The sequence below is a fragment of the Gossypium hirsutum genome, chromosome D11, assembly GCF_007990345.1.
Source record: "Gossypium hirsutum isolate 1008001.06 chromosome D11, Gossypium_hirsutum_v2.1, whole genome shotgun sequence".
Taxonomy (NCBI): Eukaryota; Viridiplantae; Streptophyta; class Magnoliopsida; order Malvales; family Malvaceae; genus Gossypium; species Gossypium hirsutum.
Genome location: NC_053447.1, coordinates 66,655,492 through 66,678,430, shown reverse-complemented (window position 1 = coordinate 66,678,430; position 22,939 = coordinate 66,655,492). Strand labels below are relative to the sequence as shown.

General features: G+C 36.3%; 1 pseudogene; it reads left to right on the top strand.

Annotated features, from left to right (window-relative positions):
- The first annotated feature begins 17,585 nt into the window (after positions 1 to 17,585).
- On the top strand, positions 17,586 to 18,712 carry LOC107941667 (receptor-like protein EIX2; annotated as a pseudogene).
- The last annotated feature ends 4,227 nt before the right edge of the window (positions 18,713 to 22,939 follow it).

The window sequence follows — 22,939 nt, the reverse complement described above, 5'->3', positions numbered from 1 at the left end:
AAAATCCAACTTGGGCCTGTTGGTGCGAAAAAATCTAAAGGGTCAAGCCTGTGTCTCTCAGGCCACTAACCTTCTGATTAACCATTCCACAGGTGGGACTAAGATGGGCCCAGATCCGTAGGTTTCTTTGGCGGTAAAAATTTTGACTCCTTCGATTAGTAACGAGCAGGCCCCTAACAATGTTAGCAGTGGGTTGCAGCAAGAGGTCCAGGATCCGAAAGAATCTGCAGTAGACTTGTCTAAACTCTCAAGTGCCACGCATGATTCTTTGCCAAGTGCTGAAAGAAACTACTGATCTTTAATTTTAGGTAATTCTGTCTCTTTTTTTCCTTTAGTTTTAGATTCAAAAAATGTTGTTGATGCAGATCAAGTACAAGTGGACCCCCATTTTTCTCTCCAAAAGCAAGTAGAACATGTAGTGCACTTTAATCCTGCTTTTGAAAAGAATTCTTTTGTTAATGTGGAGGTGAAGGAAGGCGTTTTGGAGGTCAAAAATCATTCGGCAGTTGTGTTCACAAATAGAAATATTCTGGAGACCGTGAGTGAGGAGATGGGGGTGATGGTCCTTCGTTTGGAATAAATTTCCTAGGGAGGTTTTTAAGGGACAAAATGCTAAAGTGACTGGTATAAAAGGAGGTTGGAAACTTAATAAAACTTTAAAAGGACCAGGTAATCGTTACAAAAATTTTAAAAATATATGGGTTCCATTTGCTGATTCTATGAATTAGTGGGACCAAGAATTAGTGGGACCAAAGCTGACACTATCATTGCAAAGTTAGGCTGGGATACGTCTCATCGTGTGGAAGTGGTATGATTTTCTGGAGGTATTTGGATTGGATGGAAAATTTTGATTGATTTGAATGTGGTTGGTAATCATCATCATTTCATTTTGGCTCATATTTGTTCTAATATGTATCCTAATATGGTCTTTGTTGCTTTTGTGTATGGGAGCCTTGACAAACTGAAAAGGAAAATTTTTGGAATGATTTAAGTCGCTCAATTCCACTTGGGTATGATCCTTGGATGGCTATTGGAGATTTTAACACCATCCTCTCTTCAAATGATAAAAAAGGCGATCATGTCAAAGGTCGCAGATGCCAGTTTTTTGGTGAGTTTATGGATAAAGCTCAATTGCATGATATGGGTTTTCAAAGGCCTCCTTTTACATGGCATCGAGGCAATCTCTCCGAAAGACTTGATAGGGCTGTGGGTAGCGACGTTTGGATGGAATCTTTTCCTAATTGTTCGATTTCCCATTTACCTAGAATAAAATTGGATCATTGACCGCTTCTTTTAAATTTTTTCCATGAATTTAGATATGCTCCTAATCGTCCCTTCCGGTTCTTAGCTGGCTGGCTGCACCACCAAAATTTCTCTAATTTTGTCAAGGGAAATTAGAGTTTAGATGATAATATGACTCGTGCGATTGTTAGTTTTACTGATAAGCTTAAAAGGTGGAACAACTGTGTTTATGGACATATAAACCAGAGGAAGAGGCAGTTAATGCATAAGCTTTCTAAAATCCAGCATGCCTTTGGACCTTTTGGGGTCTAATTCTCTTATTCATCAGGAATTAATGATTCGAGATGAGCTTGAAAATATTCTTCATCATGAGGACATGCTCTGGAAGAAAAAATCAAGATTCGAGTAGCTTAAATTGGGGACCGTAACACTAGCTACTTCCATAGACGCATAGTTCAGAGAAGGAATTTCAATAAAATCATTGCTTTACGTAATGTTGATGGGGATTGGATTTTTTATCCTGAGGTTCTTAAGAACGAAACGGTTAATTTTTTTCCAGAATCTTTATGGGAGAGAATCCAAGCCCGCTAGGAATTCTTCCTCCTAGTGCTTTTCATTGCCTTAGTATTAAAGATGTTGATTTTCTTGGGAGAAATGTTACGGACGAGAAAATAAGGATGCTCTTTTCGACATGGCACCCTTGAAAGCCCCAGGTAGTGATGATTTTCATGCCGCTTTCTTCCAAAATCAATGGGATAATATTGGGGATGCTATTTGTGAGTGGGTCAAGAAGATTTTTGAGGGAGGTTCCATCGACCCGGAGTTCAATAACACACTTATTGTGTTAATCCCTAAAGTTCCAAACCCAAAAAATTTCTCACAGTTCCAGCTTATCAGCCTTTGCTCTGTGTTGCACAAGTTGATCATAAAGGCCATTGCTAATAGATCTAAGAATATCTTCCTGAAGATCACAAGTTAAGAATAAGAGGGCTTCATTGCTGGAATAAATATTATCTATAACATCATTATCGCTCAGGAAGTTTTACATTCTATGAGAACTAATAAAAATCTCCAATGGATGGCAATCAAGATTGATTTAGAGAAGGCTTACGATATAGTCAGATGGGACTTTGTAAAAGCTTCTCTCAATGCAGCAGATATTCCTTCTCATTTGGTTAAAGTTATTAAGAATGCTATCTCGTTATCCTCTATGCAGGTTTTATGAAATGGTGCGCCACCACAAAAGTTTAGGCCGATAAGGGGTATTCGACAAGGCTGTCCTCTGTCGCCATACCTCTTTGTCCTCTGTATGGAATGGTTGGGCCATAGATTCACACGAGTATCTCTTCAGGGGAGTGGAGCCCTATTCGATTATCATGCATAGGACCGAATCTTTCACACCTATTTTTTGCAGATGACTTGGTGATTTTTAGTCGAGCTAATTTGATTCATAGTGGTCTCCTCAAGAAATTTTTGAGTAACTTTTGTGAGTTATCTGGTCACAAGGTAAATGCTAGGAAAATGAATGTGTTCTTTTCTATGGGGGTTAACGAACTTTTAAGGAATAAAATTAATAACATGTTTGGTTTTCAAGAAGTTAATGATTTGGGTCACTATCTCGAGGTTTTACTTTTTCATCGAAGAGTTACTAATAGCATCTTAGATTTTTTGGTGGAAAGAGTTCGTATTCGACTTTATAGTTGGGATGCTAAGAGACTTTTCTTTGCTGGAAGGGTTAGCTTAGCACAATCAGTTCTATTGTCTATCTCAAGTTATCTCATGCAGTCGACTCTAGTCCCTAAAGGAATTTGTGACTCTATTGAAGAATTAGCAAGACAATTCATTCGGGGTGCTACGGACGGGAAAAGGAAAATAGCTTTGGGGTGGGATGATATCTGTCAGCCTAAGCTACACAGAAGTCTCAATTTTCGATGTTTGAGGGATCAGAACAAAGCTTTCATGTTGAAGATTGGTTACAGCCTTATTACTAAGACTGAAGCTCTTTGGGTTCAGGTCCATAGAGTTAAGTATGGACTGTGTGAAAGTATGTCGGAGTACTCTATTATGAGGAACAGTTGCTCCTATAAGTGGAAAGCAGTTGCCAAAGCTTGGCCTCCATTGCGCAGTAATATGATCTGGTTCATTGGAAATTGGAAGACTGTTCGTTGTTGGGAGGACAATTGGTCTCTAATGTGAGACCTCTTAATCAATATGTTCCGAGTCATGGCAACATTGTTCCTGAGAGCAAAGTTAATGAAATGGTTTTGGTTAATGGCGATTGTAACCTTGATCTTTTCAAATTGTGGCTGCCAGAAGAAGTGGTTAAACGAATCATTAGCATTCCTCCTCCTTTAGACTTAGCTGGGCCAGATATTCTATTTTGGTCTAGAACGACGACCGATGTCTTTTCTGTGAAGAGTGCTTATTATATGCTGAATGAGGAGTCTTGGAATCCAAAGAAGGTGAATTGGAGTATGGTATGGAAAATTTTAGTGCCCCAACGTGTCAAGCAGTTCATCTGGTTAATTCTTAAACAAAGACTGTTAACTAACTCTGAAAGAGTTAGAAAAGTTATTGCGTGAGACGCGTTGTGTCATCTTTGTGGCCATATTATGGTGGATACCCTTCATATCCTTAGGGGTTGTTCTTTTGCGAGGGAAATTTGGTATCATGTCATCCCTGCTAATCATCTTGGAAGTTTTTTTCTGCTAATATTTCGGCGTGGCTTTTCTCGAATTTGCGATCTCTTTCTACCAACAAGAAGAGTGACTCATCTTGGGCTTGCCTCTTTGGGATTATTCTTTGGAGCATTTGGAAAAATAATAATTCGATCATTTTTCAAGGGAATGCTATGAATCTAAAGGATATTATCAATGTCTCTTATAGTTGGGTGAAACATTTTCTCTCTATCCATAATGAAGTGTTGGTTTCTCAACCAAAACAGACTTCAGCTCGTCAAAATCCAAGTATGTGTGTTTTCCTTAATACTGATGGTGTTGTTCACTATGTGCCTGGTTTCTCTGCTGCAAGTGGTGTGATACGCAATAGCAAAGGGAAGTGGATCCTAGGTTACAATCGCATTTTGGGGAAATGTTCAGTAGCGGTTGCTTAAATGTAGGGTTTATTGGATGGTCTACTTCTCCTTCAGAAACAAGGTTACGACAAGGTCATTATTCAATCAAATAATCTTGAAAATGTGATTTCTATCAGTGAAAGTAAGCTTGGTGGTCCAAAAAACTCCCTGATAAGGAGGATTCAACAAATCCTAACCTTTGAAGAGAAGTGGTCCTTGATTTATGTTCCCAGAGAGACTAATTGAGCAGCTGATGCTTTGGCAAAAATGGCTGTATTGAGTGATGAATCTTTGCATATGTTTGAGGATCCCCTTTAGAGATTACAGAAATCTTAAAGGATGACAGTTCTTTTGCTACTCTATGTAATTCTTTGTTTAATTTATAAAAAAAAAGATAATGCAAATCTCTTATTATAAATCAATAAATTTGCATGTATTTCCACATTGATTTTATCAATTTAGAAATAAGATTGCGTAAGTTGACTTGTTATTTTTTTAATCTAATATCATAATATTTACTCGATAATTTAAAATGATTAAATGGTTTAAGTAACTTGTTATTGTTTTAATCTAATATCATAATATTTACTCGATAACTTAAAATGATTAAATGGTTTAAGTAAGAAAGTCAGTATCGTATTAATGGATGTATCATTTTTATTGATTTTGATACGTATTGATATTGATATTGTTGACACCATTTTTTTGATGAAAACGTGGTCGACTTAGTTTTTGAAAATGAAAACGAAAACGGCAGTCGCCACCAATCATTTTTTGATGAGGTGTGATTGGGTCACCTCGAAAAGTGGTTGTTTTTAATAAACGATTTAATTTTTATTAAAACAACGATTTTGGTCTATGAAATTCAGAAAAACGGGTTCGGGAGTCGGTTACGCACGAGGAAGGATTAGCACCCTCGATACGCCCAAAAATTGGTACCTAGTTGATTACTTAATGTCTTGGTGTCGAAAATTGAGAACTTTAAAGAATTTAAAAATATGATCCTTTTTTATGCGTGTTATTTTAAAATTACTCGAATAAATCAAAATGGAAAAATGCCTTCTTATCTCGAAGTAACAAGATATCACATCCAGTAAGTTAGGACACAACATATCGTACTTTCGAGAGTAAGCTTGCCTCTATTTTTTTTGTTTGAACCTCATTTATTTCAATTTTAAAAGGATATTCGGTTATTTAGGATCAACGCGAGAAAAATCGAAGCTCAATAAGTTAGGGCACGATTTTCTCGAATTTTCTAAATATGGAATATTGCCTTTATTTTTGAAAAATCCTCGTATCGAGAAAAAACGTGTCATATCCAATGCGTTAGGACACAACATATTGAAATCCCGAAAATGAGCTTTTATTTATTTTTTATTTAAAGAGGATTCTCGATTATTTAGATTCGACGAAGAAAATGGGAACCCAACACGTTAGGGCTCAATCCTCTCGAAGATCCCAAATACCGAGTATTACTTTTATTTTCGAAATCTTCCTTTTTTACAAATCTGAGTAAAAATGGGTATAATGGGATGACAATGATGATGATGTAAGTAGAATGATAATACGAGCAATAGCATCAAAGATAAGATAAATAAAAAAGGATGAATCAACAACATACAAGAAAACAAGCATATAAGCAAGTGAGATTAAAATATTTTAAAATAATGATGAAAACGTAAATAGATATAATTATAAAGAATGTAAGTATACATCAAAGTTTAAAAATAATAAAAATATAAGTAAGTAAATAATGATAATTTATATATAAAAAAATGTCAAAAGTATGTGCGTATATATGTATTTTAAAATTATAAAACCTAAAAAGTATATATGTATTTAAAAGAAATATATATATGTACATAAAAATTATAAAATATAAAAAATATATAAGTGTGTATATATTCGTGAAAGTAGAAAGATGTATATAGACAAAAATATATGAGTACGTATGTATATATATATGAAAATAAAAAAGGTATATAGATTATAGAATATAAAGAATATATGTATGAGTATATATACATATAAACTGGGAAAAATATGTACGTGTATTATAAAAATGGATGCATGTATTTATATTGACTTAAATCAAGTAATACAAACGATAAGAAAAATATTAGGTAAATAAAATATACACATATATAACTTAAAATAAATAATAAAGGAACTCCCCATTTCTTTTTTAAAAAAATAATAAATTAAATGAACTAAAGGATGAAATTAAAATCAAACCAAAATCTGAGGTCCAAACTGTAAATAAAAAGCTCAGGGACTGAACTTGAATACGCCTAAAGGCTGGAGGAATGATCAGGCAATATGCCCCAGTCCCAGAGTGCAGCGTTTCAATGCAAATGACCGCACATGGTCAAAGGACCAGACTGAAGCAGAAACAAAATTCGCGGTCCAAATCAAAAAAAAAGAAAGGTCAGATTGCGCTTCAAGCGCAAGATGGAAGGACCAAATGTGCAAATTACCCATTAGGGCAAAACATGCGCAGATCTCCATCAAACGGCGCCGTTTAAATGTTTTTATTACTTAAAAAAAATTGAAACCCTCATTTGCAGCCTCTGTTACAAAAAGGAAAAAAATGGGATCCTCTTAGCCCCCTCCCATTATTCAGCCATGGTCATTGCCAACGAATGGCCGCGCCGCCGCTGAGGCCAAAGGCCGGCGACGAAAAGATGGCCTTTATTTGCCCTCGCTTCGCGGCTTATTCAAGGGTTGAGTTTTCTTGACCCGAGGGTCCGAAAGAAAATGGTTCAGTCCTCCTCCTTTGAACGCGAATTCGACGACGGTGAAGGACCGCCGACGGCGGGGCTGCGAATCGACCTCAGGTAAGTTTTGCTTTCCCTTTTTTATTTTCGTTTTTTTAAAGAAAAAATAATAATAATACTAATAAAAAGAAAGAAAAATAAAGATTAAAAAAAAAGTTTTTGCTCTGTCTTTTTATTCGTAAAATCGGGGAGAGGATTACAATGGTTTCATTTTCGGCTTTTTATAGCCGAACTATATGTTCTCTTCTATTTTTTGTCTTTTTCCTTTGTCTGCTGCTTTTGTTGTTTTCTTGCTTGCGTGTTGTAGGTGATTGATGTGTCAGACGCGTGGTGATGGCGAGTCTCGACCGGCGGCGACGTGCAGTGCAGGGAGCGCATGCGGCGCTAGAGGCGTGGCATAGGCTTGGGGGTAGGAGCGGCAGCTAGGGGCAGGCATGTGGTGCCTAGGGTTTCTGCTGCTGAAAGTTTGTTAGCTGGTGTAATTTGGGCTAGTTGGGTTAATGTGATTTGGGCTAGACTTTTGGTTTAATTGGGCTTGATATGGATTAATTTGTTTTTTGGGTTTTGTAATTAAGTTTGGGTATTGGGCCGGGAAAAATTTGGGCTTGTACAGCTGCCCCTCTTTGCTCGTTGTCGTGTAACGAGAACAGAGCAAAGACTAAGAAAGACCAATTTTGCCCGGTCTCACCGAGTCTCGACTTGTTTTGACGCTTCTCTTCTTCAAGTAGTTTCACTCCAGTCCACTGTGTCTTGTCGCTTTGATCCACTTTACGACATCTTTAGAGAGATATGACTTCAATCTTCTCTGCTGCAACTCTATAGGGATGAGATTGTTTTTTTTTCGTCTGCTCCACTACTGCTTAGGGAGATAAGACTGGATGTGATCTGCTCCACTACTGCTTAGGGAGAAAAGATCTGTACTCTTCACTCTATTCCATTGCTACCTAGGGAGATGGAATTATTGGCTTCAATGTACTCCACTATAGTCAGGGAGGTAAAATCTGCCATCTTTGATCTTCAACCTATTCCACTGCTAAATACAGGGAGATAGAGTTATCGGCTTCAATGTACTCCACTGTAGTCAGGGAGGTAAAATCTGCCATCTTCGATTTGCTTCGCTGCCAAATACTGGAAGGCAAGATCTGCAATCTTCAATCTATTCCACTACCAAATACAGGGAGATAGAGTTATCAGCTTCAATGTACTCCACTGTAGTCAGGGAGGTAAAATCTACCATCTTCGATCTGCTTCGCTGCCAAATACAGGAAGGCAAGATCTACAATCTTCAATCTATTCCACTGCCAAATACAGGGAGATAGAGTTATCGGCTTCAATGTACTCCACTGTAGTCAGGGAGGTAAAATTTGTCATCTTCGATCTGCTTCGCTGCCAAATACAGGAAGGCAAGATCTGCAATTTTCAATCAGCTCTGCTACAAATGAGAGATGCAAGGTTTGTCTTCGATCTACTTTGCTGTCAATGCAGGAAGGCAGGATCTGCTATCTTCAACCAGCTCTGCTACAAACGAGAGAGGCAAGGTTTGTCTTCGATCTGCTTCGCTGTCAATGCAGGAAGGCAAGATCTGCTATCTTCAACCAGCTCTGCTACAAACGAGAGAGGCAAGGTTTGTCTTCGATCTGCTTCACTGTCAATGCAGGAAGGCAAGATCTGCTATCTTCAACCAGCTCTACTACAAACGAGAGAGGCAAGGTTTGTCTTCGATCTACTTCATTCTCAATGCAGGAAGGCAAGATCTGCTATCTTCAACCAGCTCTGCTACAAATGAGAGAGGCAAGGTTTGTCTTCGATCTGCTTCGCTGTCAATGTAGGAAGGCAAGATCTGCTATCTTCAACCAGCTTTGCTACAAACGAGAGAGGTAAGGTTTGTCTTCGATCTGCTTCGCTGTCAATGCAGGAAGGCAAGATCTGTTGTCTTCAACCAGCTCTGCTACAACCGAGAGAGGCAAGGTTTGTGTCTTCGATCTGCTTCGCCGTCAATGCAAGAAGGCAAGATCTGTTGTCTTCAACCAGCTCTGCTACAACCAAGAGAGACAAGGTTTGTCTTCGGTTTTTACTGATTTGTTCTCTAGGGAACATGACCTGTATAATCTATTTTATGAACCTATTTATGCCTAGTGATTAGGATGACATGATCAGATTGAATCAAATGCTCCAAGCTAGATGTGTATGAATGACATTTGAATGAATGCAGAATGTCATGAAAATGATCCCTTTTTAAAGTTTGGGTTGTCGTTGCTCGTTGTTCATCAAGGTTCTATCACTGATGTTTTCTCGTTCAGCAAGTATCTTTGACAGAAGATTCAAAGAAATAGTCTCAATTTAGACCATCATTTCTCAAATGTTTTCAACCCTCAGGTTTGGTCAGTTCTAAACAATAGTCTTGTTTCAGGTCCTCGTATTATTTAGAAACTTTCAGAGTAATATGCAGAACTCCTTCTGCATGAGTATTGTCAGTCTATTAATCGTTATTTCAATGAAAATGCTTGAAAAAGATTATCAAAATGGACAAAATAAAATTTTGTTGAGAGCAAAGCTCTAAACAAACAAATCAATCAAGACAGCAAATTTTGCTGAGATACGAGATGTATAAGATGAAAAAGATTATCACAATGGATAAGATGGAAATTTGTTGAGAGCAAAGCTCTAAATGAACAAATTAATCAAGATAGCAAATTTGGTAGAATACAAAATGAGAATAAATTAATCAAGATGGTGTATTTTGTCAAAAATACAAAAAATGAATAAAATGGAAATAGGTGCCCCAGATATCGTAGCATGAGCTTCTCTGTCCGAAACTTCTTGAGGACCCTTTTGAACTTGATATGTGTCTAGAAGTCCTAGAAGACTTTGTTGATGCCCCAAGATGTAGCATCTCTCCTTCTTATTAATTCAGAGAGGGCAAGACTACTGCATGCCCCACCTTCAATCAAAATTTGAACTGCCCATTCCTGGGTTTTCAATTCAAAACCCCTTTGGTCTCAAGGCGCCCTTTGCGGGTTTTCACCTTGGCCTCTCCTTTTTCTTTTTTCATTCTTCTTTTCTTTTTTCTTTTTCGTTTCTTTTTTTTCAAATGAAGTACTTATTTCTTGAATCAGAATTCTCAAGATTAGGCAGGTTTTTTGCCATCCATCTCGGTCAATATCAATGCTTTTCCAGATAAGACTTTCCACATAAGGTCCTTTCAGTTTGGGATCCACTTTCTTCTAAAGTACTTTTGTATGGGAAGGATCTTCTTCGATATCAGGTCCCCCTCAAGGAATTTTTTTTGGGGGAACCTTTTTGGTGAGCTCGCATCATTCGCTTTTGGTACATTTAACCATGATGGATAGCTTTCAACCTTTTCTCTTCAATCAAATTTAACTGTACATATCGGGCTTGGATTTTCTTCATCCAAATTTAGCTCTGACAAGACTTGAAGGGTAGAAATATCAACTTTAATGGGTAAAACTACCTCTATTCCATATACTAGTGAGAAATGAGTTGCCCCGGTAGAGGTTTTTTTCTTTTTATTTTTTTATTTTTTTTGTTCTTTTTTTTGCTTTTTTTTTGCTTTTTTTTTCTTTTTTTTGCCTCCACTGAGTCGTTCATTTTGGGACAATATGGTGTTAATCTTGAACAAATTGCAAACTTTTGATGTTCTGCCGTTGTTTAAATTCAATACATGGTCCAATATGATCCCTTCTTGGCATTCCATACTGACATGATTTTTAAGAATTTGCTGACTGTTGCCTTCGTGAGATTGGCATATGAAGCAGCTTCCACCCACCTAATGAAGTAATCGATGACTACAAAGATGACTCGATGACCGCTAGAAGCTTTTGGCGAGATTAGCTCAATGACCTCTATGCCCCCACATAGAGAAAGGTCATGGAAAAGTCATAACATGAATAGATAGAGGCACACGAATTTTGTCCCCGTAAATTTGGCCTTTGTGGCGTTTCTTGGTATAACTGATGCAATCCCCTTCCATGGTGAACCAGCAGTACCTAAATCTCATGATTTACTTGGCCATTGCAAAATCAATGTATGTGTTCCGTAGACACCCTTATGGATATTTTCTAATACTTTTTAGCCTCAACAGCATCCACATGTCTTGGTAGCTCAGGCATATCTTGATCATGAGAAAACATCTTTGAATTCTCAGAGTAACTCAATGACGTCCCGCTTTATCTCTGCGGTGATACAGGCTCTGATTTTTACCTTTTTCTTCTCTCCTAAGCTCACAATTTCCCACTGATTTTTTTGTAAGGTAAGATCTATTTTTCGACTTGCTCTACCATCCTTAACAAATCAGGAGATAAGCTACAGTCTCGATCATCTTCGAAGTTTTGAGGTTCCTCTAGACATATATCTTGCTCAAAAGAAAGTTCTGAGTCAATAGCAATGTCATTCATATCGTTGATATCTGGAGACCTGTTCTAGGGAACGAAAGAAGACTCAAAGAACCAATGAATCAAAAGGGAATTATTTGTGTGGTATGAGTATGAATGAAATGGAAGGAACAAAAGAATGTTTGCCAAAACAAGACACAAAGATGCATTTCGTTGAAATAAATAATAGTGGACATGTGCCTTTTTCACAAAAGGATTTTCTATTGCTCCCAGGCTTAGAGCAATAAAAACGTTCCAAATATTACTCTGAAATGGTCTTAAAAATTACAGGAATATCCTCTACAGTCCAGTTGTTTAGAACGCCTTTAGGGATGTAGAAACAAATCCCTGATAGGTTTTTTTAGTTCCTTCTTCAAAGGCACAAACATCTTTACTTTCCAAGCCATCGATATATTCAAAGAATTCCAATTCTTTTTCATCTATCTGGCTCTGTACTAAAGTTCTGAACTCAATTGACTTTTGGATTTTAGGAAATTTATTGTATGCAATGAAATGTAATGTTAATGAATAAAAAGATGCATGCAATGTAATGCAGATGCATGAATGCAAAAAGAGACGTTGATTCTTGATTTAATTCTATTAGAACAACTTGACTAGAAAACAAATCTCTTTACATAAAGCGGATATATATACGGCTTTGCCGTCATAGGCGAGGATATTCGATCCTCTTCTCCATTCGAGAGTTAAGATAAATCTCACGATCTCTTCAAAAGAACGTCTCTTCTATCTCCCTTTTGCTTGATCCGAGCCACGACTCGTTAATCACTCATCCTCGTGATGCTCGTTGGCTTCTCTTTACGAAAGTTCAGCGGCTCTCGAATAATCCTTGTCACCTTGAATTCTCGGGCAACGGAGCAATAGTTGTGTAGTCCTCCATTAAACTATCATCCTTCTTTTATCACGTTTTCTTGGACCATATTCGGACAACCGTATTATTATCCACTTTATCAAGAAACCCATCTCCTTATGACAAGCTCTCTATTTAACAACCGAACGTGAATCAACACCTCTTTTTTATGATGAAAATGCAATGCAATCATAACAAAAAAAGAAAACAGGTTAGTACAAAGCAAAAAAAAACAAGAATAAATAGAACACCTATTAGGGTGAATACTAGGGAATCCAAGTGATTCTATCTAGGGTGGGCTCCTAAGGTTCACTACATGATGTTTGGTTCTAAATTAAAGGTACCCGAACCAACAGATTCCTCGATCCTCACCCATTATAGGCTCATACGGATTGAGTTCGGTTCAGGGGAATACATTTCCCTATGGCTGCACGGAGATGAAAATCTCACGAAGACATAGGTACGGATGTATCCCGAAAGCGATCCGCTATCCTGCACGGAGTGAAGACCTCACGAAGGAATAGTTTCTCACTCCCACTTAAAAGGGTGCGACCGAAGGTCATGCAATGCAATGCAGCAGCATACCAAGCTTAAACTATCACGGCGATAAAAACCGAAATAGAGACGAATGAAATGCAAAGAAAGAATCGTATATTTAAACCAAGTTATCCATTTTCGACAAAAAGACAAAGTAATCAACTCGTGGCTTGACTCTCTTATTTTGTTCCCAGTGGAGTCGCCAAGCTGTTGACACCATTTTTTTGATGAAAACGGGGTCGACTTGGTTTTTGAAAATGAAAACGAAAACGGGAGTCGCCACCAATCCTTTTTTGATGAGGTGTGATTGGGTCACCTCGAAAAGTGGTTGTTTTTAATAAACGATTTAATTTTTATTAAAACAAAGATTTTGGTCTACGAAATTCAGAAAAACGGATTCGGGAGTTGGTTACGCACGAGGAAGGATTAGCACCCTCGATACGCCCAAAAATTGATACCTAGTTGATTACTTAATGTCTTGGTGTCGAAAATTGAGAACTTTAAAGAATTTAAAAATACGATCCTTTTTTATGCGTGTTATTTTAAAATTACCCGAATAAATCAAAATGGAAAAATGCCTTCTTATCTCGAAGTAAGAAGATATCACATCCAGTAAGTTAGGACACAACACATCGTATTTTCGAGAGTAAGCTTGCCTCTATTTTTTTTGTTTAAACCTCATTTATTTCAATTTTAAAAAGACATTCGGTTATTTAGGATTAACGTGAGAAAAATCGAAACTCAATAAGTTAGGGCACGATTTTCTCGAATTTTCTAAATATGAAATATTGCCTTTATTTTTGAAAAATCCTCGTATCGAGAAAAAACGTGTCATATCCAATGCGTTAGGACACAACATATTGAAATCCTGATAATGAGCTTTTATTTATTTTTTATTTAAAGAGGATTCTCGATTATTTAGATTCGACGAAGAAAATGGGAACCCAACACATTAGGGCTCAATCCTCTCGAAGATCCCAAATACCGAGTATTACTTTTATTTTCGAAATCTTCCTTTTTTACAAATATGAGTAAAAATGGGTATAATGGGATGACAATGATGATGATGTAAGTAGAATGATAATACGAGCAATAGCATCAAAGATAAGATAAATAAAAAGGGATGAATCAACAACATACAAGAAAACAAGCATATAAGCAAGTGAGATTAAAATATTTTAAAATAATGATGAAAATGTAAATAGATATAATTATAAAGAATGTAAGTATACATCAAAGTTTAAAAATAATAAAAATATAAGTAAATAATGATAATTTATATATAAAAAAATGTCAAAAGTATGTGCGTATATATGTATTTTAAAATTATAAAACCTAAAAAGTATATATGTATTTAAAAGAAATATATATATATGTACATAAAAATTATAAAATATAAAAAATATATATAAGTGTGTATATATTCGTGAAAGTAGAAAGATGTATATAGACAAAAATATATGAGTACGTATGTATATATATATGAAAATAAAAAAGGTATATAGATTATAGAATATAAAGAATATATGTATGAGTATATATACATATAAATTGGGAAAAATATGTACGTGTATTATAAAAATGCATGCATGTATTTATATTGACTTAAATCAAGTAATACAAACGATAAGAAAAATATTAGGTAAATAAAATATACACATATATAACTTAAAATAAATAATAAAGGAACTCCCCTTTTCTTTAAAAAAAATAAATTAAATGAACTAAAGGATGAAATTAAAATCAAACCAAAATCCGGGGGTCCAAACTGTAAATAAAAAGCTCAGGGACTGAACTTGAATACGCCTAAACGCTGGAGGACTGATCAGGCAATATGCCCCAATCCTAGAGTGCAGCGTTTCAATGCAAATGACCGCACATGGTCAAAGGACCAGACTGAAGCAGAAACAAATTTCGCGGTCCAAATCAAAAAACAAAGGTCAGATTGCGCTTCAAGCGCAAGATGGAAGGACCAAATGCGCAAATTACCCATTAGGGCAAAACATGCGCAGATCTCCATCAAACGGCGCCGTTTAAATGTTTTTATTACTTACAAAAAATTGAAACCCTCATTTGCAGCCTCTGTTACAAAAAGAAAAAAAATGGGATCCTCTCAGCCCCCTCCCATTATCCGGCCATGGTCATTGCCAACGAATGGCTGCGCCGCCGCCGAGGCCAAAGGCCAGCGACGAAAAGATGGCCTTTATTTGCCCTCGCTTCGCGGCGTATTCAAGGGTTGAGTTTTCTTGACCCGAGGGTCCGAAAGAAAATGGTTCAGTCCCCCTCCTTTGAACGCGAATCCAACGACGGTGAAGGACCACCGACGGCGGGGCTGCGAATCAGCCTCAGGTAAGTTTTGCTTTCCCTTTTTTATTTTCATTTTTTTTAAAGAAAAATAATAATAATACTAATAAAAAGAAAGAAAGAGAAAGATTAAAAAAAAGTTTCTGCTCTGTCTTTTTATTCGTAAAATCGGGGAGAGGATTACAATGGTTTCATTTTCGGCTTTTTATAGCCGAACTATATGTTCTCTTCTATTTTTTGTCTTTTTCGTGTGTCTGTTGCTTTTGTTGTTTTCTTGCTTGCGTGTTGCAGGTGATTGATGTGTCAGACGCGTGGTGATGGCGAGTCTCGACCGGCGGCGATGTGCAGTGCAGAGAGCACATGCGGCGCTAGAGGCGTGGCATAGGCTTGGGGGTAGGAGCGGCAGCTAGGGCAGGCATGTGGTGCCTAGGGTTTCTGCTGCTGAAAGTTTGTTAGCTGGTGTAATTTGGGCCAGTTGGGTTAATGTGATTTGGGCTAGACTTTGGGTTTAATTGGGCTTGATATGGATTAATTTGTTTTTTGGGTTGTGTAATTAAGTTTGGGTATTGGGCCGGGCAAAATTTGGGCTTGTACAGATATGTTTCAGTGTACTGTTTTAGCCACAATGTAAGCAAGCAAAAGCAGTTGCTTGGTTGAGTTGGTTCTTCTATAATTAATGCTTGAATCCTTCATTATTTGTTTTTGTAGGTATCATCATCGCCTTTGGATGTTGGGGTGGTACCTTATGGTGGAAATGACATTGAAGTCGAAGTTGGGGCGGTAATATGTATAGATTCAATAAAAAATTCCGTTGATATTTTAATTTTTTTCTTCTAATCTAGTTTTTTTTAAAAATAAAGTGTTTTGGATTAATTATAGAGACGTCTCTAAACTTTAATCAAAAGTCAGGAAAAAAAAGTGTCATGAATGTGCAACGTCAAAACCCCAAGAAATCCCCTCTCCCACTTCACACCTCGAAACAGACCGTTCTTATAGAAAGAAAGACACTTTCACATCTTCTTAACCGAAAATAGTTGGGGAGAGGAAATGTTCCTTTTCTAAGGTACTCCTTGGAACAGATCTAGTGGAGACGAGATGGGGCCTGTAGCTCAGAGGATTAGAGCACGTGGCTACAAACTACGATGTCAGGGGTTTGAATCCCCCTTTGGCCACAACCAGCCCAAAAGGGAAGGACCTTTCCCTCTTGGGTAGGAAAATCATGATCGGGATAGTGGACCCAAAGTTATGGAACTTGGGCGTGGGTCTTTTGTCGAAATGGGGTGGCTTTTCTTTATTATTTATCGTATATTTACTTTTCTATTTTATATTTATATATAGTATTACCGGCCAAAACAAAATAAAATAAGCATTTTTTTTTTGTTTTACACCCCGTAATCTTCCTCAGCCAAGCTTGAGCAGAATAGCAGAGCAAGTAGAAGTATTAGTAGCATAGAAAAAAATGTGCTCCTCGTCATTAAATTAATGTGTTTTCTCACGATAATTGTGGCCTCTCGAGAGAATCGATGACTGCATCTTTGAGGCATTTGCTAGTACTAGTACATCTGAGAACTCTTAATTGGCTGGTTGTAAAAAGCCTCAAAACTATGGAACAAAGGATTACCCCGGACACCTACACCGAGGTTAGACGGTGATTCTCAAATATCGCAGAACAGAATGTGATATGATGAGATAGAATGCAATGGAAACAAAGACACAGGGAAGAGGCTCGACAATCCATTAGTGAAAAACAAATTATTTTAAGAGGAGTGATTAGTTTGAAAATTTATTTTAACAAGAGTGGTTAAATTAAGAAAAAATTAAAGTGAATATATATTTTTTAATTTCAAATGTCACACATTTAAAATATAGACTAGATTCTTAAAAATAAAAGTACGACAATGAACCCCAAATGTATAAGGTGTGGAGTAACTTAGAATATATTTTAACTTTCAAAAATTTACATTAGGCTTCTCTTTAAAAAAAATGTTTAGATTAAATAAAGCATAATAGAAGATAAATTGATCTATTTTCGACAAATGTTTAAAGACAGAAAAATCATTATGCAAATTTGAAGTAGTATTAGTTTTCAAAATTTTGCATAGTAATAGCCAAATAGAAAAATTCCATGTCTTCCATTTTTTTTTTCTTTCTTTTTTTATGCTTTTGCTTTTAGGGTATTGTAAAAAACTTCCTTGATAGCATCCATTTTGTTTGACTGAACTTTATTGCATTTCTTTAATTTAATAATCCAAATTCATATTACATTTTGTGGAAATTTAAATGCAATTAATTTGAAATTTCCCTTCATACCAAATTTCCTATGCATTTTGTTCGGAAGAAACTTCCTTGCGCTTCATGTATTTTTGTGTTTTAGCTAAGCTTAGTCTATACATTTGGAGTTGTCAGCCATGGTAATTGCAACCATGACTACTCCTCTTCCTATTTCCTTATTCCCTTTTCTTCTTCTCATTCCCGCTTTCTGTTTTACCATTTGTCATGCCAATTCCGTCGTGCTTTGCATCCAAAGTGAGAGAGAAGCTCTTTTGAAATTCAAGAATCATATTATTGATCCTTCAAATAGGCTATCTTCTTGGGTTGAAGGTGGGGATTGCTGTAAATGGATTGGTGTCGTCTGCCATAACTCAACAGGTCACGTCCACCAACTGCACTTGGCTGCTCCTCTTTCACCTTACGAGCGGTCAAAACTACGAGGCAAAATAAATCCTTCACTGCTGGACTTGAAGCATCTCAGTTCCCTGGACTTGAGCTATAACGATTTTAGCAGCATACATATCCCGATATTTTTGGGTATGCTGGGGAGTTTAACACATCTTAACCTCTCTCGAGCATGATTCCAGGGAGCAATTCCTCATAACCTGGGGAATCTTTCAAAGTTGCAGTATCTTGATCTTCGAGGTAATGATCTCAAATCAAAAAGTCTTCAATGGGTTTCTGGACTTTCTTCCTTGCAGTACCTTGATTTGAGTTATGCGGATCTTCATAAAGCAACTGACTGGGTACAGATAACATTCAAACTTCCTTCTTTGTTAGAGTTGCACTCGTCAGAATGTGGTTTAGACAATGATCCATCTCCGACCAGTGTTAATTCTACAAAATCACTGGTTGTTCTTGATCTTTCTGGGAACAGCTTATCTTCAGTACCGAAGTGGATATTTAGTCTTCATGGTCTTGTGTCCATTGATCTTAGTGGCAATTCTTTGGAAGGCCCAATTCCAGATTACTTTGGGAACATCTCGTTTCTTGAAGTTCTTTATCTTAGTTTCAATTTTCTCAATTCATCCATACCCAACTCCTTGTACAGTTTAAACCGTCTTCAGCTCCTTAGTCTTAGTGATAACCAGTTACAAGGAACAATCTCGAGTGCCATTGGGAACTTGAGCTCTTTTACTCACATATCTTTCTAGTAATTACATGTTGGAAGGAAGATTACCAACCTCTCCTGAATATCTGTGCAAATTGAAGGAGATGGATTTGTCATATAATAAAATTGAGATGGAATATCAGAAATCCTACAGAGTTTGTCTATGCAGGGATATCAAATGTCATACCCCTTTGGTTTTTGAACCTTCCCACTCAATTTAAATATTTAAATCTTACCTATAATCAACTTACCGGAGGGATTTCGTTTTTGAATGCAAAAAAAATTTTATTGACTTGAGTTCAAACCGCTATACAGGTCCATTGCCAAGAGTAGTCTCAAGTTTAAGATATTTATTTTTGTCAAATAACTCATTTTCAGGATCCCTTTCTGAATTAATTTGTAATCCATCATTAAAGGGGATGGTAGCTCTTTACATTGATACAAATCTACTCATTGGAGAAATTCCAGATTGTTGGAATCATTGGAAAATTTTAGCTTATTTAAATTTAGGAAACAACAATTTGACAGGAAAAATCCCACCTACTTTGGGTTATAGAAATCCTTGTATGTTAAACCTTCTAAACAATAGCATGTTTGGAGAATTACCCTCCACATTGCGAAATTCTTGGAATTTTAATATGCTTGATCTTAGCGAAAATCATTTCAAGAAGTGTACCGGCATGGATTGGTGATAAGCTCTTGAACCTTGTGGTTCTAGCCTTCGATGAAATAACTTTGATGGTCATTTGTAAACTTCAATTTCTTAAAAACTTGGACCTTGCCCACAGTAACATTTCAGGAGTTATTCCAAAATGTTTCAATAATTTAAGTGCAATGGCCACAAAAAACAGAATTTTTTTTAACTTTCTTTGCCCTATTTCAGTGGTGACTCATTTTTTTTGAAAGCATTATTGGTGTTGAAAGGACAATAGGATGAATATGGTAGAGCACTGGGACTTGTTACCAACATGGACCTTTCAGTCAACAATCCCGCAGGAGAGATCCCCAAAGAAATTGGTAGTCTCTTTAGACTATTGTCTTTAAATTTTTCAATGAATCTCCTAACAGGAAAGATTCCAGACAACATTGGGAACATGGAGTTAATGGAATCTCTTGATTTGTCCATGAATCGACTAAATAGTGAAATCACTCCAAATTTCTCCAATTTGAATTTCTTGAATAACTTCAACGTGTCATATAACAACTTGACAAGACAAATCCCAGCAAGCACTCAGCTTCAAAGCTTTGAAAACTTGTCTTACGTGGGCAATCATCTTTGTGGACCCCTCTCACTAAGAACTGCACCTCAAAAGGTATTCCAACTGATGTTGCAAATAATGGAAGTAATAGTGAAGGAAGTAGAGTGAATTGGCTTTAACTCAGCATTGTTCTTGGCTTTGTAATGGGATTTTGGGGTGTAGTGGCTCCCTTGTTTCTCATTAGGTCTTGGAGGATTGCATACTATCGAAAGTTGGACCAGATCTATGGTAAATTGTATGTGTTTTGGGCTACTATGGGTACGTAGTTTGATAGGAAAAAAGCATGTATAATTGATGCATCTGAGCTAGATTGTTGGGTGCTGAAAGATTAGTTTTAGCGTTTGTACTTTTTTGGGACTCATGGGTGTGCCAACAAGGTGGCCCACTCGCTTGCGTAAGCTGCTTTGTTATATGCAATTCACAAGGAGTAGGATGTTTTTCCCCTTGCATCTTTCTTTGAAGAAGGTTGAAATTATATCTTATGTTCATACAGATGAGGATTGCACACGGTAGGTTTGGGTGTATGGGGTGAGCTTGTTGGCTCGGGTTTTGTAGTCTGTCTCTTCTTTGTGTTTGCTATTATTTTGTGACTTTCTCATTAATATATTTTTTTTCTCTCAAAAAAATTAGTAAATTTAGACACACATAAAAGTATAAGTATAAACCACACCCAAGGCCACTCTTATTTTTTTTTTATCAATTTACTCATTCTAATTAATATTATTGTTCAAACTAGTTACTGCTATTTAAAATTCCGTTAATCCACTAACGGATTGCTGTTGTAACAAATTACCGTGTAAGGGGATTTCCAACAGCCTATCAATTAAATGCATTTTTCTTTTCTGGAAAATATGGGGGCAATGTATGTGAACAATATTTTGCTGTTTTGGCTTACTCTATATGTTCGCAGTTGCTAGCAATGGTTGGTACCATGCTAATTTCCATATATTTTTTTCTATATCTGGACGAGAGAAACACAAAAATCAATTACTCTGCAAACTCTTTCTTTAAATATAGTACATAGATAGTATGGTACCAACCATTGCTAGCAACTGCGAAAAGAAATATTGTTCACATACATTGGTCCCATATTTCCAGATAATTTCGTTTCAAGGTAAGTTTCTAATTAATTGCATTTACAGTATGGATCCATATTTCCAGAAAAGGAAAAAGCATCTAATTGGTAGGCTGTTGAAATTTTCCTTTCAAATTAAGTTTCTAATTAATTGTATTTACAATTCGGTGCCCCATATTTTGACTATATACACCTTACCCTTTGGTAATTATGAAAAGAGGAAAAAGATGAAACCATCAAAGGAAAAAAACTTATATTAATAATCAAAAATATAAAATCACAGATGTAATATGAATCTCAATTGAAGAAATAATTTCCATTTTCATTTTCATTTTTTTGCAACAAAAATCCAACTTTCGAAGAAGAAGAGAAATAAAGTTGACAGGATATGGAGTAAATCTCACTCCAATGATATGACCAGTCAATTTGGAAAGGAAAAAAACAATATGTGTAGTAAATTTAATAGGAGAATTTTAATGGTGTTAATAATTAAATATAAATTTAAAAAGCATAAGGATTTATTTCTTAAATATACAAAAGAGTATATAAATTTAGAATATTTTTAATTTATAAATTTTAATATTATAATTTGGCCAAAAGAATTTATCTGTTTTAGATATTTCTGATGCAGAAATTTTGGATATCTCGTAAGGTGAAAGAGGAGCGGCCAAGTGCAGTTGGTGGACGTGTGCTGTTGACCCAAATTGATATCTAAAACAGATAAATTCTTTTGAAAATTTAACCATGGGGAAACTTGGATATCAAGTAATATGGACTGCCACTGCTTCAGCTGTTGGTCGAGTTGCTTGTGATCAGCAACAAAGTCGGGTGCAGAGTTGAGTGATTTGTGCACCAGCAGCTTCAAAAACCCAGAAACAGCAGCCTCTCCAATGACAGGCATGATGGAAGTATGAGAAAGAAGCAAAATGGAAATTCAGGGAACAAAATAGAAAGAAACAGAGATGGATTATGGGTAATTAGAGGAAGTTGAAGAACATGGCACTATTTTTAAAGCATCTAATTATTCAGATTATAAGTTGGAGGGCATTGGATTGTGATAAAGAAGATGGACCCCAAGCGGCTGTTAATGGGCAAAAGACAATGAAAATGGAAAAGACTTAAATATATTTCATGTTTCATTGATAGCCAAAATTGAAATTCTGTATAATTAGAGAAAGTTGAAGAACATGACACAATATGTTTTAAGCATCTAATATATTAGACTATGAGGCAATGAGTTTGAAGTAATTGAATAGTTACAAAGAAGCTGGACCCCAAGTGATAGTTGGAGGCTAGCATCGTATTGATGGAAGAGAAAAAAAATTTAAAATCATAAATATTGTTCACATTAGGGTCACAAAGAGGATTGTCATATAACAGGGTAAGTTTCACATTTATCACGTGACTAATTAAAAATACGACAAAGGTAAGTGCACCTATCGATAAATAGTATAACTACGGTAAGTAAAGATATCGTATCCACAAGGACTAAAATTACCAATAATTACCGTTTTCCTATTATTTAGCCAACAATTTGGAGTTAAAGAAACTCATAATAACTTCAAAAGAAATTCAAAGGAGGTATTCAATCTTGATGGAAATCCGCTTCAAAGTTGGCTCCAATGGTGTTCTTCGAGTTGTTTTCTTCAATATTCTTTGATGGCTCCCTGTTCTCTTCTTCTATTTGGTATTTATAGACTTTAGAATGCTCAGAAAGCCTAAAAATTGTGTTTCTCCGCGTGTTTGGGATGCGAGTCACGAAATCGACACGGTCTGACACATGGCTGTGTGGGAAGGCCTAGCCCATGTGGCTCCTAAAATCTACTCTATTTGTCCGATTTTAGCTCATTTTTTGCTCCTTTCGCTCACAAATGCTCTCCTAAATATAAAAACATGAATTTAAAAGATTAGAAGCATAAAATTCACTAATTTGTATAAATAATCATCCAAAAATGCATTAAGAACGGGATTAAAATAGTTACTTTTATCATTTATCAAGAATTAAGCATGGTTTTAAGTCTTTCAATTTTG